Here is a 15,008-nt window from a genome sequence, read left to right as displayed (position 1 = left end):
TTATTGTAAATAATGCTGCTATCAATATAGGGGTGCATGTATCCTTTAGAATTAGAGTTTTGTCTGGGTATATGCTCAGGAGTGGGATTGCTGGATCATAGGGCAACCCTATTTTCAGTTCTTTGAGGAACCTCCATACTGGTTTCCATACTTAACTATAATTTTTGACATGATACAATTGATTTAGTAATTCCACATCAAAAAACACAAGCAATTCTCATGCTGGGCTTGTTTTCTAGACTGATTAGCTGGAAGTGACAAGGGAAATCATGGATTATAATGCTCTCATTTTGTGTTTACTTCTCAATTTAACTTTGATGCTAAACAGCCTATAACCACTGTGCAGAATTTAGTTAGTACAAGCTGGCTGGCCGTCTGAGGTGTCTTCCGGTCCACAGAGGAATGCCTGTCACCACTGAGTGGAAGGCAAGTAGCAGCCCTGGGTCACAGGGAGACCAGGGCCACTGGCTGCTCAGAGGTTAGAGATTCTCTTCGAGGAGCAACAAACCATTGCACTGATAACTCCCATGGGTGGGGGTGAGCACAGAAAGAAGAGTTCTAATGGCTTTTCAAAGCCCCAGGAGCTCTCCTATTACCCAGATACCTCAGAGGAGCATTTGCCTTGCAAAACGATTCCCCACAGGGTTCCTTTAAATATACCGCTTGGTAAAGGAAGGTGACATGTGTTTGGCTTTGGACAAGTTTCCTCTTTGCACAGCTTTACAAAACCAGGCACCTAATGGCACAGAACTAAAGTAGGGCATCTTCAGAGTTCCCTTCTAACACTAGGAGCTAAGCTTCTTCTTCAAAGAGGAGATGAATAGTTGCTTTAGTGGAGGGATAAAAATTCTGCAGCTGGAGAATAAAAAACTCCTCACTCTCCTGTGCTATCTACCTCACAGTGGGAGTGGAGAACCAAACCAAAACTATAAATCAGATTTTTTAAAAGTCCCGTGGAAATAGTCATGAGGCTCTTTTAGAATGCCAACTAACTAAAAAATGTACTGATAATCATAAGAGAGCTAAACCCTACTACTTCAGTTACTTATGGGCTGAACAATGTGTGGGCTGGCAACCACTGTTAATACTGGGTAAAAGAGAAAATTAAAAAAAAAATTTCGGAAACTTCCAGAACTCATTTTTAAAAATGAGGATTTACTAACACTAACTCTTTTCAGTGAGAAATACTTTCACATTTTCTCCAATATTTGACAATCTCTCTTCAAAAGTAGATAGTACAACCAGACTCTATGCTCTCATTCTACAGCGATGTTACGTGAAGCATGATGACTAGTTTTCAAATGGTGTTCTGTGCAGAGTTCTGGGATTCTGTAAATATTTGATTTTATTTTTTAATCTTAAAGCTAAGATAAAAAATAACAGCTCCATAGTTCTACATGTCATTAACTTGTATTGCTAAATTAACTTTTCTGTAGTCCTATAAAACTGAAGTCGCCTAAGGATTCAGGGTGAACCTTGTAAAACAAACCAATAAAACCTATTACCACTGGCAGCTACTTATCACGTAATTCAGTGCTTTCAAATAGTTGCCAAACAAAACAAAATACAAAGTGAAGGCCAAGGCCCTTTTAAGCTAAGTCCTTTTCTTGTTCAAAATAATCCTTTCTCCCCTCATCCACTGACCTTATGATAAGTACAAGTCTCAAATTATAGAAGTTTATAATATTAAAAAATCTGTTTCACGTACCAGATGCCATGTAAGAATGTGTTTGAAAAAGATTCCTCTGCAAGGGACTGCTAGGCTAGATCATCTCTAAAGGTGATATTAGTTCTGATATTCTTGGCAATAATATTAAAAATAAGCAAAGTGCTATCATCAAAAAGACAAGAAATAACAAGTGTTGGCAAGGATGTGGAGAAAAAGGAACCCCTGTGCACTGTTGGTGGGAATGTAAACTGGTGCAGCCACTATGGAAAACAGTATGGAGGTTCCTCAGAAAATTGAAAATAGAACTATCATACGATCCAGCAATTCCACTTCTAGGTATTTACCTGAAGAAAACAAAAACACTAATTCAAGAAGTTATATGTACTCCAATATTCACACAAACATACAGAGGACTATTACTCAGCCATAAAAAAGAATGAAATCTTGCCATTTGCAACAGCATGGATGGACCTAGAGGGTATTATGCTAAGTGAAATAAGTCAGACAGAGAAAGACAAATACTGTATGATTTCACTTATATGTGGGATCTAAAAAACAAAACAAACAAACCAGAAACAGACTTATAGATACAGGGAGCAAGTGGATGGTTGCCAGAGGGGAGGGAGGTGGGGTTGGGCACCACCCAATAGGTGAAGGGGATTAAGATGTACAAACTTCCAGTTATAAAATAAATAAGTCACAGGGATGTAATATACAGTATAAGGAATATAGTCAACAATACTGTAATAATTTTGTATGGTGACTTATTAGGATTGTTTTGTAATGTATTTAAATATTGAATCAGTTTGTTGTACACCTGAAACTATATTGTACAACAGTTACACTTCAATTAAAATTTTTTAATTAAAAAGAAATTTAAAGTAGCCTAATAACTTGATACCTGTTGAATCTTAAAAGACCAAAATATTACAAAATTATTATCCGTAAGTTAAAAGCATGAAAGGCTGACAATTATTAGTATTTCCAATGTGTGTCACCTTTTAAGCCTAGTTTAAAAGATAATGCCTTTTTTTCCCCCAAGATTAAGTTTATGTCACAAAAATATTTAAACAGTAGTATAACAGACAGTAGCATATCAAATGAACATGATGCTGGTCTAAGATTAAATTAGGCCATATAGGGACTTCCCTGGTGGTGCAGTGGTTAAGAATCCACCTGCCAATGCAGGGGACACAGGTTCGATCCCTGGTCCAGGAAGATCCCACATGCCACGGAGCAACTAAATCCGTGCGCCACAACTACTGAGCCTGTGCTCTACTGAGCCCGCACGCCTACAGCCCGTGCTCCACAACAAGAGAAGCCACCGCAATGAGAAGCCTGCGTACTGCAATGAAGAGTAGCCCCCGCTCCCCTCAACTAGAGAAAGCCTGCGCACAACAACGAAGACCCAACGCAGCCAAAAAAAAAAAAAAAAAAAAAATCAGTCCATATAAATTTATGGCAGATGACCAATTTTTTATACCCTTATCAGATTTCTGCAATCTAGTAAACTCATCAAATTCCATTGCCGTTTATCTTATTCCAACTCTACGGGAAATCTAGGAAAATTTCTTCCTGTCAAGTTGCAATGGCTCTCAGTTTCTAAACCATGGCTTTGTTCATTAAAAACTCAGTTTATTGTCTGTGGAGTGAGATGTAAGTGAGTACTAGCCATCATGAATAAACAAAGACTTTTCAAACACTGAACTGATGGTAAGAGCAAGGCAAAGCATAATTTAAAGCCAGGTAATGCCAGTAACCACAGGAGGGAAACACGATACTAAATGTAATAGAAGCTCTGTCTTTAACACATATGTCTCTTGCAACAGAAATTAAGAGTAAAACCATGCTATTGTTCTCACAGTACTACTTGGATAAAGGTGTCACTGTTTATTGTGTCCTCTGGTTTCCCAGCCACAAATTTCTTCCTCCTTCCTTTCATGTCAAACTATGTTCTTTAGCGCAAGAACAATGGATGAATACCTTGGTAGACCAAAGTTTTTAATATAGAAGCAAAAAATACTGTCATAGGATTAGATGGTTACCTAAACATCTTGTGAATTTAATACTGTTCTGTCCTCCAAACCTTCACATATTAAACTATTCTTTAGACTTTCTGTTTTAATATTTTTAGATATGCTGAGTCTGCTGCAAGAAGATTTAGAGTTATCTTCAAAATCACTTTCTCTACTGGAAATCCTTGATGAATTTCCACTCTCTCTGTTTTGCTCCTCAATGTATTGAATTAGTGACAATGAGCTGGAATATACAGCAGTCACAGACAGTTCCAAAATCCCAGTGGCTTAATACAACAAGAAGATTCTTTCCTGCATGTTCCCTGGTCCAGGCAGAGCTACTGGGGGCTCTGCTCACCAGTCACGCAGGGACCAGGCCGAGGGAAGGTCCGTCTCAGCTTGTGCTTGGACCATCACTCAGCAGCGCAGCATTTCACACTGGCTCTGGGAACTTCTGCCAGAAATAACCAGAGTTTACTTCCACTCCTATTTCTTTGGACACAACAAGCCACACACACAGCCATACCTAACTTCAGAGGGGACAAGGAAGGGCAACCCTACCTCATAAGCAAGGGGGAAAATGAGACCATCCCACACCAGCTCTAATGACTCCTCCAAAAAGAGGGACAACACTGAATCTATGATTTTCCAGATTCTTGTCACCCATTCTCCCAACACTTACTAAGTGTTTATTTCCAATCCTTCTTGAATGAGATCGAGAGGCTTTCGATGTGGAATTTGCGACGAAAAGCTACCCTGCTGTGTTTCAGTAACAGGACGTTAACCTCTGGGAGGGACTCTATGGAGAAGCCGCTGAGTGTCTGGAATCCAGACAAACAAGGCACCGCTCACCACCTGTGAGACCTGGGGGACAGCATTTTAACCTCCTGGAAACTCAGATCCCACCTCCAGAGCTGGCACATTACTTCTTCTGGGAAGCTGTCATCAGAATCAGTCAACAAATATTTCCAAGTACTTTGCTCTTTAAGGTGAGAGACTAGGTCAGGGTGTGTCAGGACTCTGCACAGAACCCTCCACCTGGCCGGTACTCAAAAAACAGTCACTGCTGTCAGCATTTACCACGTAAACCACAACTACCTCAAACTCTCCCACTTTTAAAAGCCAGTAAGCAATTCCATAACAAGACCTGCTTGGCTACACAGTTGTCTTTTTCTTTTTTAAATAAATTTATTTATTTAATTTATTTATTTTTGGCTGTGTTGGGTCTTTGTTGCTGCACGCGGGCTTTCTCTAGTTGCGGCGAGCGGGGGCTACTCTTCGTTGTGGTACGCGGGCTTCTCATTGCAGTGGCTTCTCTTGTTGCGGAGCACGGGCTCTAGGCGCGTGGGCTTCAGTAGTTGTGGCACGTGGGCTCAGTAGTTGTGGCTTGCGGGCTCCAGAGCACAAGCTCAGTAGTTGTGGCGCACGGGCTTAGTTGCTCCGCGGCATGTGGGATCTTCCCGGACCGGGGCTCGAACCCATGTCCCCTGCATTGGCAGGCGGATTCTTAACCACTGTACCACCAGGGAAGCCCTACACAGTTCTTTAAGATTCTACAGTTTGACCAAGCTGTTGACTACATCTTTACCAAAACATCATGAGGTTGTATTGCTTTTCCTAAGTGAGTATGACACTCATATGGGGATTCTCTTAGTGTCAATGGCCTGAACATTTATTTCTAACTCCTCTCAATCCAAGAAAGAGCACAAATATTTGAATTAATCTAACTACAAAATTTACAAACCTAATCAGTTTCATGTAACACAAAGCCTTATACTTAGGGGCATTTTTACACTGAAAGAGTATCAGCCAGGTGCTTGGTAAATGTATTTGATATATTGTAACTACCAAAGCAAGGAGAGAAAAGGATCAAGGTTCTTTGATCTGAAAGTATGTGTGCTGGGTTGAACTGTGTCCCTAGAAAAGATATGCTGAAGTCCTAACCCCTGGTGCCTATGAATGTGACTTCACTTGGAAATAGTCTTTCCAGATGTAAGCATGTTAAAATGAGATCATTAGAGTGGGCCCTAATCCAATATGACTGATATGTTTATGAGAAGAGGAAAAAGAGACAACCAGGACCATTCGGAGACACACTGACACAGAGGGAAGACAGCCTTGTGAAGACAGAGGCAGAGACTGGAGTTATGCTGCCATAAGTCAAAGAGCATGTGGGATCACCAGAAACTGGAAGAGGGCAAGGAGGGATTCTCCACTAGAGGTTGAAGGGAGCATGGCCCTGCCAACACCTTGATTTTGGACTTATAGCCTCCAGAACTGTAAGACAATAAAGTTCTACTGTTTTTGTTTTTGTTTTTAGTTCTACTGTTTTAAGCCACCCAGTTTGTGGTACTTTGTCATCGCAGCCCTAGGAAATTAACCCAGTGTGGAACCAGGAGATGCTAAGATGTGAAAGACATTCATAAGGATCTTCAAAGAAATGGGGCAGGGGTGCCTTTGGCAGAAATCTTAGAGCATCATGGAAAAGAAACTGTGACAGGAATCGGGCATCTGGAGATGCCCGTTTGGCTACTGAAGAGCTGTGCAACTCTGGGCAAGAGACATCTGTCAGCTTCAGGACCAATCTCTAAGGTCCCAAGAAAAGTTACCCTTTGTAGTAGGAAAAGGCGAGATGTAGAAACAACTCTCAGCAGACATACTAACTACTGCGTATTAATAATATTGACTTTGATTGAGGGCTGCCTATGAACAAGCCACTGCTCTAAGCACTTTACATACAGTAAATCATTTACTCTGCACAATGAGCCTAAGAGATGGGGATAATAATTATCCACATTTTACGTAAGAAAACCTTGAGACACAAAAAGAAACTTGCTCCAATTGGTGGAGCCAACATTAGAATCCAGGTATTCTAGCCCCAAAGCTGGTGCTCTCTCCTGAGAGTATCAACTTGCTTATGACGAGAAACTACCCTCCTTCATATCTCTCTGTACCACGCTTAATTATGTATAAAATAACATTAGCCTTTATCTAGCAAATCAGTACATTCACTTTTGGGTTTTAGTTTCCTTAAACTCTTTCCAAGAAAGAAAAGATGTTAAACTAGTTTTATTATAGTTTTTCCCCTATACTTACATTTCCATAACAACAAGAACAAAAATATGAGTACAAAATGAAATAAGTAAATGTTCATCTAAAAGAATGTTGGTATTTAAGGTCTACTAAAATTGAGATTAGAGATGGACTCTTAACTTTTCCTCAAAGGGAAAGCAGGTTTGTAGGTGAAAACACTGCATATCTCAAATGGGTAATGAAAATATTAAAAGACTCAGAATTTTAAGATGAAAAAGAAAATCTTTTGATCCCTTCTGGAAGTTATTTTATAAATTCTTCAATTTATATTAATTATACATATTAATATATAATGTATATTACCATCATCAGTTCCCAAACCCTCTTATAGATGATGGCATGCTTACAGGGAACCCAAGTCACTGTGCTACTTCAAGACAGCTCAATCAAAATCCTTTGAGATTTACTTCAAAACCCCTTTTCCACAAAGCCTTCCCTAGTTACTACAACATTCCATGCTAGCCTGAACTCTTCAATATTATAAACCATATCACATACTTCCTTAGATCCTCTGCTGTGCCAGGTTCAATTGGTGTTTTTAACGAAAGAATAGCAAAGAAAAGGAGTAAGGAGGTAGAGTAGCAATTACTGCCAAAAAGGCAGGATCGAAGTTGGAAGAAGTCATTAGCCCCTAAGACAATTCTCTTTTCTCGGTTCCTCAGGTATACTCCAGAGGAAAGCATCCCCGTCCCACATTTATCTGTTAAGTCATAAATGTTTATGAATCATCTACTGTCTGCCAAGTGCTGTTATAGGCACAGGAGATTCCACAGTGAACAGAACAAACAAAAATTCCTGTCTTCATAGAGCTTATGCTCTAAGAGGTCACAGACAACAAACAGTAAAAAGAATCAACTACATAATACATAAGAAGGTCCTAAGTGCTAAGAGAAAAATAAAGCAGGGAAGGGCATAGGAAGTGGTATTGAAGCAGGGCTACCTGAGTGGTGACATCTGAGTGAAGAAAGTGGGTTCCATCACCCTGAGAAAGAGCTGGAGGAAAGAGTGATCTGGGCTGGGTGAAGAGGAAGGACAATAGGAGATGGTTAGACAGGTAAAGGGGGAGCAGGTTACATAGGCCTTGGAGGTTCCTGTAAGGACTCTGGCTGTCACCACGAGGCCAGAGGGTAGCCTCTGGAGACTGCCAACAGAGAAGTGACATGATCTCACCTGTATTTACCACCTTCCTCCAGATGCTATGACTCAGCTAACAGTACTCAAATACATGAATTCCAACTAAACCACAATAAGAGTCTGAAAGTTACCTGTATGAGGAAAAGTAAATCACCTAGTGATGCTAGTAAAAGCACACTGGCATTTTTACCATTGATTTGTATAATTTGTCATAATTAATTTTTTCATATTTATAATTCTATAAGAAACAATTATAAGTGAAAAATTTCATGAATTTATTATAAAGACTTTGAAATATACTCTGAGAGAACAAAGTTTTTAACTTAAATAAATGGTTACTAAATTCTGACTTACTTAAACGAAAGATAGAAGGAAAAGGAGGAGATGGAGAAAGAGAGAGAAATTGAATGCAAGGTGGGAAGAAAAAGGGATTCGTCGTTTATACCCTAAGGAAATGATGTGGTAAGATGAGTGGATGCTAAAAGGGAAAAAAGTGAGGTTTGCTGAACGTTAGCTTGTCTGAGTAAGAAGAGAAAGCAATGATAAAGGAAGTATTTAAAATGAGCAGCACTGCTGTCCTTAAAAAACTAAAAATAGAGTTACCATATGATCCAGCAATCCCACTCCTGGGCATATATCTGGAGAAAACTCCAATTCGAAAAGATAGACGCAGTGTTCATAGCAGTACTATTTACAATAGCCAAGACATGGAAGCAACCTAAATGTCCATCGACAGACGAATGGATAAAGAAGATGTGGTATATATACATAATGGAATATTACTCAGCCATAAAAAAGGATGAAATAATACCATTTGCAGCAACACGGATGGACCTAGAGATTATCATACTAAGTGAAGTAAGTCAGTCAGAGAAAGACAAATATCATATGATATCACTTATATATGGAATATAAAAACAATGATACAAATGAATGTATTTACAAAACAGAAATAGACTCATAGACATAGAAAGCAAACTTATTGTTACCAAAGGGGATAGCAGGGGAGATAGCGGGGGTAGGGGAGAGAGATAAATTAGGAATTTGGGATTAACATATACACACCACTATATATAAAATAGGTGAACCACAAGGACCGACTGTATAGCACAGGGAACTATATTCACTATCTTGTAATAACCTATAATGGAAAAGAATCTGAAAAAGCATATATATATATATACACACACACACACACATACACACATATGTGCAACTGAATCACTTTGCTGTACACTTGAAACTAACACAATATTGTAAATTAATTATACTTAAAAAAAAAGAAAACAAGCACTGCTGCATTAAAAGGCAAAAGGGCTGGTTAAGAAAGACTGTTTTGTCATTTTTCAGGTTATATGTATAGTGGTGGTGTATACGAGCATGAACTGCTAGGAAAGTGCTGAAACATTCAGGTCAAAAGCACAATGTTGGTATTTCACAACAGTACAGCATTTTAGACGTACCATACTTTAAAATCTGAATGTGGTTTCTTTTTAACAGTATTAAATCTTTCATAATCCTCCTCCTATAATTCAAGGTCATTAACAATTAGGAGGACTCCAGTTCCAAAGTTAATTATAAATAGTGGCCATGATGTACTGCTTCAGTGAGAACGTTCTGTGATGAACCACAGTCTAAGAAACTCTTTTTTTCAGATCACTGATTTTTAAAGCCATTACTGCTGATGACACTTAATAAATGCATTATTTTCTAAACTGAAAGCCCTTGGCCGTCATTATTTGATTTGTGTGTAAAATATTTCTGTGGGAATTGAAGGAAAGCAGATATTATACCTGTCTTACGGATTATAAAACACAAGTGTTTTAAGTTTCTGGTAGATCCAGGTTTCCAAACTTCTATCCCAGTTACTTATCCATCAGATTATCAGTGACAGGGTCAAACGCCAGTTCTATTACATATCTCTGTCCGGTACCAGAGAAGTGAGAACATAGAAGACTACAAACATATATTTAGAAGAAAATCAATAATCAATTCCAGTCCAACAGCTGTATCAGGTCTTATATAGCTAAAGATTCTAGTTTGAGCTTTCAAGCAACAAGCATGTAGGAAAAATTTACTGCACTCAAATATTATGCTCTGTAAACATTAGGGAACTTATTTTCTTAATGAAAATCAAACCAAAATGCATTTTAAAATAGAAGGGATCTACCTTCTAGTACCTTAATTTATTGGGTTTGGCAATCCTGAGCAAGAGAAAGAAATCATACTGATACTGTAGTTCAGATTCTGCCTTGCCAGTCATGTATATTGGATTTTCCAAAATTACATTTGGATTTTCCATAAATTCTTTTCTTCAAAACAGCTGTACTTCAATTTATTTAAATCGTCTTTAAGAATCAACAAATTAGAACATAATTAAGAGACTATAAATGGTCAAATGTTTTTAAGTTATTCAGTTAATTGCAGCATATCAAGTGAGTTGAAAAGCTATGTTAAATCTAAAGACACCATGGACTTAATATAGATATTTTCAATGCATATTGTCCTAGATAATTTGACAGCAATTTAAAATAACAGATTCCAAATAAATATGCCTTTTTGGTTTACTATTACACTAATTCTTTTTTCATTCTTTTCTCCCCTCTCTGCTTAAGAGTAAGAGTTTGTATTGATATGAAGTTATACAGCAATACTTACAATGATATAAAAGCATATTATTATATATGAAGTATTATATCCAAATTTATCTTCCAAAAACTGCATATCTGAGTCCATAAGACAACTTCTTTATCAATCGTCACGTCAAAGATACTTTGCATCCAAAGTACGATAAAATAAAAAAGAAAAGGAGAAAATATATGGCTTTAATGATTGAGCCCAAGTCTCTCTAAAAGTTCTGAAATATCTCCTCTCTTAATGGTGCATATGAGACAAAATGTTCCAGGTGTTAGAGTATAATTTGTTTAACTGCAGGTAAGAAAGAGACGGCCAATTAGAAAATATGCCAACAATCACCCACGTGTCAAGGAGAAGGAAGCGGCCTGGAAGGAGATGAATCAGTTTGTTCAAGTAACCTTCCGCTAACAGCCAGGGCGATGAATGGCGGCAGTCAAGAGCTCAAACTCTGACAGTGAACAGCTGTGTGTTCAAACCCTAGCTTGCGATGAGCTAGTGAAACTGAAGCGGGGTTGGGGGGGTGTACAACTTTCAAGGTGTTTACAATTTAGCTGACTGATTAAACAAGTTCACATGACAATTTATGGAGCACTGGTTCTCCCAGTTAAGGTGCATCAGGATCCCCTGGGGGCTTGTTAACCACTTGGCTGACCAGTGGGTCCCAGAGTGTCTAATTCAGTGGGTCTGGAGTGGGGCCCGAGAACTTGCATTTCTAATAAGTTCCCAGGTGATGTTCCTACTGCTGGTCTGGGAGCCACAGGAGGAGAAAACTGTTTCAGAGGAAGGTAAGTAGCCACAGAGAAAGAGAAACAATATTAAAGGTGCTTGATGTGAAATCCATTCAACCATTTGGGGTAGGTGTGACAGAAAAGGAAAAGTCTTCCACTTAGAGGAGAGGCTCCCGAAGAAGGAAGCAGAATTTTCATAGTTTAAGATTTCCTACATATTCCAGGTGAGAAATGATAAAAGGCCCGAGGGGAAAAGAGGGTTAATCTGTTTCTTTTATTATGTCACAGATGATCTACACTCACCAACAGAGTAACTCGAGAGGAAAACAGGAAACAAAGGACAAAGAAGAATTTAACAGATCACCGCAGGAGGAGGAGAAATGCTATATCTGGTAATTACTTTCGGTTCCTAAGGAATACTGTTGCGTTTCAGAAAAAGCTTTAATTTTGCTCCTGTAGAAGTACCTTACAGGTCAAGATTCCCTTAAAACGCTTGAAGAGGTCTTGTTATTTTAACGTGCCACTTCAGCTCAGCTTTAAACAAAGCTTCCTGATTCAGGCTGCTTCCACCTCTCCCTTGATTAACGTGGTCATCTCCGCCCAGTGTCCTGCACCACCCGGATCCCTCTACTGCAAACTTCTAACACAGAACCAGATTGAACCATTTAAAAATGATGAGTCAGATTATGTCACTCCTGAGCTCAAACCTCTCCAATGGCTTTCCAGGCCCTGAAAGTAAAAGCCAATGTCCTCCTAAAGGTGTCTAAGCCAGACATGATTTACTCAGTGTGGGTGGCCAGGGAGTTCATTAAATGAATGAACCATCAGTACTTGAAAGGGTACTGTGATTATGTGACAGAAGGGCCGTCCGTATCCCTCACCCAGGTGTATTTTATCTTTGGCCATACCTTCCGTCTTATAATTTACCCAAGGCATGTGACCTGCCTATCTATCTGGTACCCCACCCATGTCATCAGTGTTTATTAAGCACAATGGGCAGGTATGGGTTGGGGCCAGCAGCAACACAGAATTTAAGGGGGAAGGGGTCCCAATCATATATATGTTCAGGAAATAAGAGGATGAGGGAAGAGCAGGTAGGGAAGACGATACTCAGTGCTCTATTTGGGTTATCTATCCAAGAAAATTTGGTCTTGGTAGAACTTCAGGGACACTGACCAAATCCAGTATTAAAACACTAATTCCATCACGGGCAGCTCCCCCAAAGATTTCTGGTCAGATAGAACAGATGTCACAGGAAAGCTCCCAGAAAAGTGTTGGGAAGGAGTAAGGTGGAAGAGAGATGGTCGGAAAAGCCACCTTTGAAATGGATGGGTTTTGCCAAAGGAGGGGGGAAATGACAAGCAGACTGCTGAATTCGTATGCCTAACACTTATTTTAGCACTATTCCAAATGACTTCTCATTTCAATCTCCTTAGTGAGTTTGGGGAGATAAAGTGGTCAGGATGGGAAAAGGTGGTGTCACCAGCTCAACAGTCACACAGGACATGAACCTGCTGACTAATATACTGAAAAGGCATTGAAAAGAGTCTTTTCGCTCCATACCCTGGGACCAGTATCTCCTTCACTGACATTAAACACCATAGGCAATCTCATTTATGCAGAAGGGCAAAAAAAAAAGGTCATTTTGATTGATATTCTCCCTCTATGGTTAATTTCTATTAGGGTGGAATAAAAACCTCCCAAAACACAGGAATTAAATATTAAAACTTATACCATTGGATAAAACTGTTTGTTAGCTTTATTTTTCATTGCAAACCATGGAAGGAATTATTCCTCAAATGTTATTTGCCATGGCAGAAAACTGGTTTTTAACATTTCTTCTCTTCACATACCCAAAATCATTTAAGGAGACTTGAAGAACTAAATCAGATTTAAATTAAGGTGAAAGCTTTCTGGTGCCCATGATAAATGTGAAGGTGCTGCGAGTTTGCAAGCCCTAGTTGAGCACCACCAGAGCACAGCCAAACTGGAGGTGATCTCATTTCACTTTAGAATGAAAAAGCCCTATCACTGGCAGTCCTGTAGCATCACCAAGGTTACTCAATATCAAATAGCCTGCAAAGATTCTAAACCAACACCAGGGACTTCAGTTGTTCAGGGAATGATAACAAACCTTATCCACAGTACCTTCAATGTAGCATTTTTATGCTGCGCTGGGCGAAATATAGCAGCCACTCAAGTTACTCACTTTATCAGCAATTAAAATGGAATTGCTGAAACAGCAGACTGACCATGGACACAAAAACAAAACAAAAAGCCTTTTGTTTAAACAATCCATAGTGCTTTGTTAAGACCTGGATCATTTAAATGACTGTCTTTGCTATTCTATCTTTTGTGTGTTGCTTACCATTAAAAAAAGGCAACAGGTCTCTTTACCCACTGAAAAAGCAATGATTGTTCCTTTTTCCTTTGCTCTTGCATCTGACTTCCCTCTCACAGGTTAACTACCCTTTCAGGGTTATCATACCTAGAGAGTTAGTATTATAAAAAATTTTGTGCGCCATCAAATCAAACAACAGAAGTTAAACTGCCACCTTTGTATATCATTCCATTCTGTTAATTTTTTATTTTTGTCTTTGCACTTCCCTTTTCTCAATAGAGAATTCAATCCATTGTTTCATCAGGTTGGGCAACTTTCCCTAAGGATAAAAATTCCAAAGGAAGTCTAATGAAATACTAAACATTAAAAGAAGTCTTTAATAACATTACCATTTGTCTTTGAAAAGTCAACCTAATTAAATTCACAAGCACTGAACAAGAGAGCTCCAAATGAAGTCATCCTTCTCACCAAGGAACTAGCCACATAGTGGGGGCCATTTTTCTATCAAGACTCCAACACCCCTTAATAAACAAATTCAACGTTTTTTTGCTCCATCTCAAAATGCCCTTTCCCCAGTCCTGTCTGGGAACTAGAAGTCGAAACCTGAACTCTGCCTGCGCCTGTTCACTGCCTGCTGTCCCCTCAGGGAATGCTCCCATTCTCTCTTTATATTTGCAACCTTTTCTCCTCCTGTGGGCTCTTTTGTCTACAACCATGTTTTAATTGGCTCTAGTTTTTAAAACAAATACTACTACTACTTCTAGCCTGCCACCACCTCAAAATACTGTCCTTTTTTCTCTTTGCCTTGTTGACATCATTTACTCTATTTCTTAAAAAATATTACTTGTATTATTTTTCTGCTTATTAAAATAATTATCTCATGAAACCTGGCTTCTTAAATCCACAGACCCCCTTGAAACCACTCTTTTGACGGTCACCAGTGACTGCCTACTGACCAATTCAGTAGCGTCTCTTCCGACTCTGCCCATCCCCGAGCACCACGGTCACTGCCCCATCCTGATTTCCTCTCTTCTTCCCCAGGTACTCTTTTCCTGACTTCTCCTTCCAGCCCCCTAGATCAAAGCCTTCCAGGCTGAACCTTCACGACTCCTCTCCCTGTACACCCTCTCGATCTCCAATCTCCTCACTCCCGTGTTCTCACCACTTGTTCTGTGGCTGTGACTGATCTTCCTCCTGAGTTCGAGATGACCTTTCCAGGACCTCCACAAATACAACAGTATTTACAGTACCGCACACTGGGGTCACACAAATGACAAGAAAAGGTCCTGCCGCCAAAGGTCTTGCTGTCAGGTGGGGGAATAAACATGTGAACACAATTACTAGTTTAATGGAGGGGTGTAAGGTTCTGTGGGCATGTGTAGAAAAGTGGG

General features: G+C 39.4%; 1 protein-coding gene across 14 annotated transcripts in view; it reads right to left on the bottom strand.

Annotated features, from left to right (window-relative positions):
* NHSL1 (NHS like 1) overlaps positions 1-15,008 on the bottom strand; it is a gene marked incomplete at its 5' end in the record, with an annotated part of 304,070 nt that overhangs the window by 35,027 nt on the left and 254,035 nt on the right. The window lies entirely within an intron of this gene.

This window comes from Balaenoptera borealis (genome assembly GCF_965194805.1).
Source record: "Balaenoptera borealis genome assembly, chromosome: 9".
In the NCBI taxonomy this organism is placed as follows: Eukaryota; Metazoa; Chordata; class Mammalia; order Artiodactyla; family Balaenopteridae; genus Balaenoptera; species Balaenoptera borealis.
This window is presented reverse-complemented; position numbering and strand designations above follow the sequence as displayed.